We start from the raw sequence: 9164 nt of genomic DNA on the forward strand, positions 1-9164 counted from the left end.
TGACGGAGAACAAGAGGTATTGCCGCCTGGTGGTCGAGAGCTTAATCACGGCGATCAATAAGAGGTTTGCAGGTATGGAGGAAGAAAAACGTTTGATAATATCTGCCGTATGCCATCCGAAATTTTAGGTTGCATGGATAAACAACGAAGTGGAACGGAAGCGGGCCTGGGATTATCTAAAGAACGAACTTATGCGAACATCAACTATAAAAAAAGCGTCGTCAGGCGAACAAAGTGGTGAGGATGAAGAAGACTGTAAGCACTTCATTAACTTCGAAACATCGTCCTCATCTGCTTCATGGGAATAGTAGTTTGTACAGTACACCGAACTTGCTCCGACAAGAAGTCTGGACTGTCTCAAGCACATGCGGCTTCTGAAAAGCGTGTTCTTAAAATTCAACACGGGGCTTCCAAGCAGTGCGGCGCTGGAGCGCGTTTTTAGCATAGGAGGAACAATTGCTACCAAACTGCGATTGAAGATGTCGGATGAACATTTCGAAGAATTCCTGATTCTGAGGTCAAATCGAGCACTCAAGTGAAAAAGACAAAGTCTTCGAATGCTCTGGTGAGAGCGTTTTGCCTTATTTCTCCCATTGACACCAATAAAGCACGTTTATCAAATTTGTTTTGGAGTACATCCCAGTATACAAAGGATTTACTTCCAATATTAATGTGACAATTTTGAGAAAAATACTTGACGTGAAAATAAAATGTACCTTTGAAGTAACTGTACCTGTACCTAGGTACATTTTTAAGCGAGTAGCTAGATACGCACCTAGGTACATTTTCGTATGAGTAACTGTAACTGTATCTTAGGTACATTTTTAAAGTAACTTTTACAACCCTGGTCTAGAGCGGCAGAAAGGCGAGGCACTTTCGCAAAATGTCTAGGGTAATGGGAAATACTGCGCACTCTAACTAAAAACGTTCCTTTAGGTGACCTGCATTCAGTTTTAAGTTACTCTCGAACTACTTCTGAATTTATTGCTTTGGCAGACAAGTTGGTGAAAAATGAAAAATATATGTTCAACGTGATTATATGAATCTGCGGTTAAGCTCAAATATAAATCTACTGTTACAAAAAAAAATTGTTCGTTGCTCTTTTTTTTTTTTCTCTGCCGATTGAGACTTGTTTCTCCGTTCCTCAGTCTCGGGTTATATTAATATGCTACCCTTTCACTACCCCACATAGGCTCCACTTTTATTTTTTAAGCTCTCATAGAAAGCAACTCTGCAAAAGATCTCGATTCCCCTCCTGTTTACTTTCACGACTCTGCTTCTCTCAGAGAAGTAGGAGATAAATGCAGATGAATATTAAGTCAGCGCCCTCGTTTCTCTATCTCTGTGTTTCATTCGTCCTAGTTATATAGGGCTGCTGCTTTCCATAATAAATTATTAACTCGCCCAAGCTTCCACCTTAACAAGTTTCGAAGTTCACTTGCTTTGTATCGGTCGTCTCCGATTGAACACTGCCTCTCGTTTCAGGTATTTGGAACTACCCTTTTGCTTTTGTGGAGAGAGAATTGCGCAGAAACCACAAAATCAAGGAATATGTGCGGGCTAAAGAGTAGGACATCATAGGGTATATTTTTTCCCATTCATATGTGACTAAACGCAAAAAAAGAGATTAACATCTAGAGCTTATGTGAAGAGTTACTTTTAATGTGTTTAGTCCTCTATTCCTCTTGGTTGCAGCATTCCCCAATTGACGCTTTCTCTTTACTTTTGGTGAGCCCGAGATGGGTAACAGTACTCTTAAAACTTTCCGCGGAACACACATGCAAACATACATGTTCACATTAGCTTAAATGCATATGCTGATACATTTAACGTGTCAGAGTACATTCGAGATATATTTGCATATTTTGCAAAAAAACCACCTCACTCGAGATACTAGAATACATGTGAAGTGAAATGCAGATACTAAAATGAAGGTAGTAAACAAATCCCTTTGTAAAATTGATATGTAAAAATAATTTTAATATTATTTTCTTCCTTTTTCAAAATAAAAACCAAATGTCCTCCCTATTCGTAAAGAAAAATAAAAAAAGTATCAAACAGAGGTCATATAAAAGGAAAAGTTACCAAGTAAAAATAATAGATATGTATCTTACAAGATATACTACATAATGTGTGTTACACGCTCCAAGTTGCTGCAGGAAAGAGCACGATGATTAAATATCTCACTCAGTGAAGCGATGTTATTGAATAAAGTCCGAATTTTTCACTTTGGCGAGTTCATACAAGCGAAATAAACGTAAATGATATTGAAAATTCTCGAAGGAAAAATAGACAAAAATTGAGACAGATCAAAACAAGGCCAGAATAGAACTCACCATTCACATGGCTGTGCAGAAAAATAAGATCACGCCGGCGGCTTCTACTTATCTTGTAAAATATTTACGCATACGCCCCTACCCCTAAATTCAGACCAGCATATGTGGTAGAGGAAAGTGAGAAGACAGAGGTGCCTTTTTGAAAATAGCCCTTTGGCGCTGATGTGTTTTGGGACCCTCTCAGCCCTTGAAACCCCTTCAGACCTTCAAGCCCCTTCAGCCTTTCAGACCTACTCAGCCTTTCAACCCTTTGGACTCCCAAATGGCTGTGAACCACGGACCAAAAATGCAGTTGTTTAAAACTTGATTGGAAGTTTAATTTAGACTGAGATTTACATGATCGTTTAGGCGCATAAAGACAGTAAGAAACAACGTGTAGGAAAAACCGAGCACAAGCAACTGTAGGCAGAAGTAATCAGACTAAAGAGTGGCAACCGAGTTCTTTTTCGGCAGCTATAACCTTCAAGGTGCTTCGAATGCCGCTGGGTCAATTCCTGTGACGAACGGTACTTCAACTCCTAAAAGCGGGCATGTGCACTATACACACACACACACACACACACACACACACACACACACACACACACACACACACACACACACACACACACATACACACTATCAGCGAAAAATACGAACTCGAAATCATCATCGGCTGCCGTTGACGAAATCCAAGCACGGTCACGGTGCCGTCCACGGTGCGGTCGCGGTGGTGTCTCCGGCGTTGCTTTCGCTTGCTGGACAATTTAGGAGAAACCAGCTGAACAAAACAACCATACAAATGAGAGGTGAACGTGACAGACGCAATCAACCGCTGGACTACCAACTGTGTTGAGTGATATACTTCAGCTTCGTCGGCAGATGAATCAAAACTTAGCTTGCTTCAATTTTCCTTTTTTCCTCAATTTTAAACTAGGGCATCTTGCTCGTTTTTTTACTTGTGGGAAGTACTTCCACCTCCCACGAACATCCTCTCTTCTCTGGTTAAGGTCACAGTTTATGAACTAACACACAAGTCGCCCCTCTCTTTTATGGTTAAAGCTTCTAAAATCTCACGGGCAATCCGGTTTCGAAGGTGCCCTATGATAGTAACTTTGTCTAAGTTTGCCTCGCACCTGCAGTCGCGGCAATGTAGGGCTAAGTGACCTGCTGACGTCAAGTTATTTGAACTATTGGCATGTTCCTGAGTCCTGTCGTTTATACACCGCACGGTCTGTCCGACGCAACAGCGGCCGCATGTCAGGGGTTTGTGGTAAATAACCTCACTGTCGCACTGGGCGTAAACGGTCCTGTGTGCGGTGCCACCTCCCTTGCTGATGCTGGTTTTCCCTTGATTAGCCTTGCGACACAACGAATAGGCCTTATTTGGCGCCGAAAACAGCAGTTATAGCTCGTGTCGATTTTCCATCTTTTTTAACCTATGTGTAATCCTATGAGTCTATGGGACAACCACAAAAAAGTATTGTCTTTTTTCGCGGTGTGGCAGGGTCGTTGCGTTCACGCGTCGTCTTGATGGTGCGGAAAATTCTTTCGCACACGGAGGCAACTACGTGTCGTGGGTAGAACGTATACTCGAGTCATGATATTCGTAACACGAAGCTTCGGGAGATCTGAAGCTCACATGATTTGTTTTGGTTAAAAAGCAGGGCTGTGAAAGCTACTGCCGGCTTAACAGTTCTGGATACTTCAATGACAAAGGGAGAAACCATCTGCCTGAACGGGCTTGGTATCTCCAGCAAATATTACCTGCTCTGAAATCCACAATCAAATCAAGAAACTTGATGGTCTTCCTGACTGGAAGCTCATGCGTGAAAATGAGCCCCATGCATGACTGCTGAAAAGCTCTTCAGGATGTTGTTGAGTCACCCTGCGATTTGATCGTCAACTTCTGTAGTGCATAAAATAAGTAAATCGTCTACATACCTAAATATCGCCGCGATTCTCGAATCGTTCATGCTTCCTTGAATGGCACGCCCGCACGCTCCGAGAAAAACTTCACATATATGTGGGGCCACTTGGGATCCTATGCACACGTCGCTTCCCTGCACGTATGGCGATCTTGGTAGGCCACCACTGTGGCTGATAGGTAATAGCACAAAAGTTCTAAGAAGGTATCCACTTGCATCCCTGTCGCATTCTGGAATGATATGAGGCATTGGTGTTCGTTGTTAGGCCGAAGAACTTGTAGGAGACGTGCACGCGGGAGGGTGTAGAACATGTCTTGAACGTCCATAAAAACCCAGACACGATGAGGTTCCTTTTTTCTTTAAGAAACAATATCACATTTTCAGAAATGTGAGTCCGCAAGAGGTCTTGCGTCGAAAGAAGGTTGATCTTTTTGGAGAGAAATTCGGACACGCAAGCTTGCCTTGTGCTCCTCTCTGCAATAATTGCCCGCAATGAACTTCCCTCGTTTTGCGTTTTGGCCGAGAAGAACACCGTGAACTGGTAATTCTTACCTGCCTTGGTCTTGGAACACAACCCACCTTGATGGTTACTTTCTAGTCTTGTGAGAATGGCTCTTTTTGTTGCTTTTGTTTTATTAACTTCAACCCGGAGGAAATTCTTGTTCATGGCTTGAAGGGATTTTTCTCCAAAAGCCCCTGCGTCTAGAACTACAAAACCTCCTTCCTATTGGAAAGGAAAAGCTTAAAGTCCTTGCTTCTCAGTTCTTGTATGGTAGGTCCAAAGCTCAGAGGTGAGAGGGCTTGATGTTTAAGGTTTTCGAACACATGAATCTCTTCACCAATGACCTGCGGGCTTCTTTCATCTGCTGCTTTGGCAGCTATGTTCCTTACAAGCCCTACTTGGTCAACGGCTTCAAGCCTAGGTGCAACGGCATATTTTGGTCTGTGTTCTAAAACATGCTTAGCTCACGCAGTTAGTTCAAAATCGCGAATGAAATAAGGTGTAGACATTTTTGAATTCGTCTAGTTTTGGCGATGTAAGGAAAGATGACGACGCCATATCGGGAGAAAGCGAGAAACCGATAGGATCTCCGTAGTGTCGTTGGTCATACTGATGTGATAGAAAAAGGCAGAGTGACTTGGGCATTTGGCACGTAAAAAGTCAATGAGAAGATGTACTTGCCGCCATTTTTCATACCTAGGGACCTTTGAAACCCACTGGGCGTGTCCCTGCGATGGCTTAACCGCTCCGAGAAAAGCCTGCCTGCACATCCTCCACTATGATCTTCTTCCGAATGCAGCATGTGAGCAGCCCTGCTCACATTTGCATTCCTTTGCGAATGCAAATCCAAGGTTCCTTTGCGATCGGCGAATCAGCCCGCGCTATTCGGTCGCGAGCAAACGTCACGAGCGGAGGATCGGGAATTGATTCGCCGCGGAGAATAAAGGTACTTTAGCTAAAGGTACCTTGATAATCGTGTGAATGGGGTATAAGTTTGCCTTGCACTTGCAGCCGCGGCAATGTAGGGCTAAGTGACCTGATGCCGACAAGCTCTTTAAACTATTGGCACGTTCCCGAGTCCTGTCGTTTATACACCTTAACCAGGGAAGAGAGGATGTCCTTGCGAGGTGGAAGCACTCACTACAACTAGACAAACAAGCAGGATGCCCTGGTTTAGAAATGAAAAAAAAAGAAAAAGTGAAGCAAGCTATGTTTTGAAAGATCTTAGCTGGTCGATTAAGATCAAAAGTTTCATTAAACGCAGTTGGCAGTCCAGTGGTTGAATGCGTCTCTCTCGTTCTCCTCACATTGGTATAGTTGGTTTGTTCAGCTGTTTTCTCTCAAATATGTTTTACCAACGTGCTCAACTCTTTCCCGTGGTCGCTGGACAATCTTCTGATTCCGGACGCACGAAGAGGTGCTATAAAGCATTGTCCCTCATCCACACACCGAGCTTCTTCACGAAATAGATCCCACGCATGGGACGAGAGGCCGACATTTAGTTACTGCTCGTCGCGGTCACACGGTACAAAATGCCCAAGCAGCTTTCCCGATGTGTATATCCTGGACGGTCCCTAGATTTTTCAGATGAACCCGTTCAAACTATTGTAATGGGTCATGTGTTTTCCGGAAAAATATATTGCGCAAGACCTCACAGGCCTCTAACAAATCTATGACGGTCTTCTCACACCCCTCTAAAATGTTTGATGAGTACGTCAGGCTCCTTAGAACAATGTGGTGGACATTTCAGATCACTCAGAAATTGTTGAAGGGTACGTCAAGATATTTCGGAGGCTCTGGTGGTCCCCAGGGATGGTTTTTCAAAAGGGCACGAACAGCAAACAAACACGTGAGACAGTGTTTTTTTGAAAAGAAGAAAAGCTTCTCGAAGCGTGCGTTCCCGAGTGATCGATGGTTTTGTTGAAACTCTTCCAACCCGGAATTAGTTTTCCACGCCGCTCACCTCCTTGGGCTCTAATCTGGACAATTTCTGAAGAAGTCGTCGGAAAATCCGGTCACCGTAATTGGCGGGCGCCAAGGTGAAGTGCAGTGCCGGCCAATCACGGTCGCCGAGTCCCTCACCAACTGTTTCGCCAAGTGTCCTGTTCAGAGCCCCTGCATGGGCGCGAGTGGCACGGCGCGGCGCCACAAATGCTGCGCTGCCAAAAACCTTAAAACCGCGGTCGCACTTTCATTACATTGTCTAAATTACCCCCTTGACAGTCCTGCAACATTGGTCACCACAACCGTTTGATGTTCGAAGTAAACAAATGTGCGAAAGAAACTTGCCTTGAACAGCGTTGAGTCGTGTCCGAAGAAAATTTTGTCGTCGTCTCTTCAGCGAACGCCGTGTCTTACGCATAATACACGAGCAGTTTAACGTGAACGCAATGCATACAAGCATTTTGTAAAGCGATGAGAAATAGCCGCGTGGTAGTTGTCTGACTTTTAGCAAAGTGCACGCGTTCTGGTGTCTCTCAGTACCAAAGCGTTGGTTTGTCTCATTTCTGATGCTATTTTACCGACTGACGCTTATGTCCGTATTAATTCCGACACGCGCTGATTTACCGGTTATTCGTTAAAGAAGTGAACCGTATTTTCGCACACTGGAAATAAACTAGGCATCGCAGAAAGCTGAAGCTCCCTGAGAATATGATGTTAGCGGTTCTGGTGGAACGCAAAAGTTGGCGAGCATGGCGTTAGCCGGTTGGAGACAAAAACGAGAAAGACAAAATTTCACCATGAGCCGACGCCCGTCTGAGCCTAATGTTGTCAAAACAAGAAGTGATGGTTGCAGAAGCAAATATCTGCAGAACTCTCTTCGTTGCCAAAGCTCGCTCCGGCCATCGATTGGACATATGTAGCTCCATCTTCATCTATCATAATTAAAAATGAATATTTTTCAAGTCAGTCACCGTGCATACGTAAATCCTCTCCCCCAACTTTCGAGCTGTCGCCATTTTTGGAGGGCATCGTCCCGCACAGCTAACATCCTCAGCACCAAACTTTGCGCTTATTTCGTCTTCTCTGACGACCTCTGTTTAGCATCGGATGCATAGAGCATCCAAAGCTAACAAAAACGGCACGATGCCAATGTGTTCCGACGGGTGCAAACGTGTTAGGATGCCCTTTGTTTGCAACTCGCAACAGCTTTCTAGACAGTGCTCGCTAGCGAAAAAGATCCTTTGTTCGGTCAAAGTCAGAAGTGTCGATTTCTTGAGGAAAGGTCGCTGACGTAGTGCCTTCAGCAAAATTGTGCATGCCAGGCAGTTTAGCGCAGCTCCAGTAGCACTTTTCCGACATCTCCGCACTTGCGAAACTATGAATCCGCTCACCCGCAAAAAATGCAAATACACTCAGGTGGCTGTCCCGCATCTTTCGCGAGTGAATATGTTGTAATTGATGACCACGATGTTTACGCAACGCGCTTGAGTCACTTCTTCATTTTTTCTTTTTTTTTCTGCTGGAAACAATTTTTGTGTGTTCTATTAATTTAAATATTTTTGTTAAAATCATGATTCGGGCCTGTCTAGATCTTCCTCAGGAAGTATGCGCTATAAGACAGTAAAACAAAATCACCAGAAATACTTCAAAAAGATGAATTCCGTCCACTGTTTTATTCGTAAACAAACCTGTTGGCGTCTCGAGTGGTGACGCCATTTCCAATTATCCTTACACCTCCAACTAAATAAGCGTCGGATGCCCCATTTACAGTTCTTGAGGTTTCTTTCAAGATCGTCCTAGCAGCTTAACTCCTGTTTTGCCCTACATACGGCACACACACACACACACACACGCAGGCACACACGCACTAAGCCACACACACACAAAAAATATTCCGCAACGTGAATACGTGAGAAAACAACACAATGCAGGAGGTTCACTGAATTCCAGTTCGTTGCGCCACACCCGTTACAAGCAAGTAAAAAAAAAACAGCAAAAACATTTGCCGCACACGAACACCTAGATATAGGCCACTTTGTCCGACCAGCAGAAGGGGGCTCCGCCGACATCTATTTGTAGACAGCGAGATGGCAGCAACAAAAGCCAGAGCAGCCTCTCTGCCTCATTGGGTAAGCGAACTCCTCACCGAGACCGAACCGCGGCAGTATTAAGCATCTTCCCCGCTATCGTGACGCCAGCCTCCATTAGTAAGGCATCAAAGAATCATGGTCCCCTGGGTGATTTGGCCCCGTCGGAGAACGGGCCCTTACACAGCAGCTGCGTGTTCACGTAGGAGCTCCCGGGGCCTAGCCGGGCCATCTCCGCGAACACGTACAATCGGGAAGCGGACAACTTGAACGAAAGCGAACACGAGCGCGAGCCCAACCCTGCGCGAGAGGAAAGGAATTGGACACAGGGGACGAGACATTAGTCGTCTGTATTCGGGCACCTTGCCCGCGTGTTTGAACCTGGATC

This window comes from Ixodes scapularis, unplaced genomic scaffold (genome assembly GCF_016920785.2).
Source record: "Ixodes scapularis isolate PalLabHiFi unplaced genomic scaffold, ASM1692078v2 PGA_scaffold5__190_contigs__length_132052651, whole genome shotgun sequence".
In the NCBI taxonomy this organism is placed as follows: Eukaryota; Metazoa; Arthropoda; class Arachnida; order Ixodida; family Ixodidae; genus Ixodes; species Ixodes scapularis.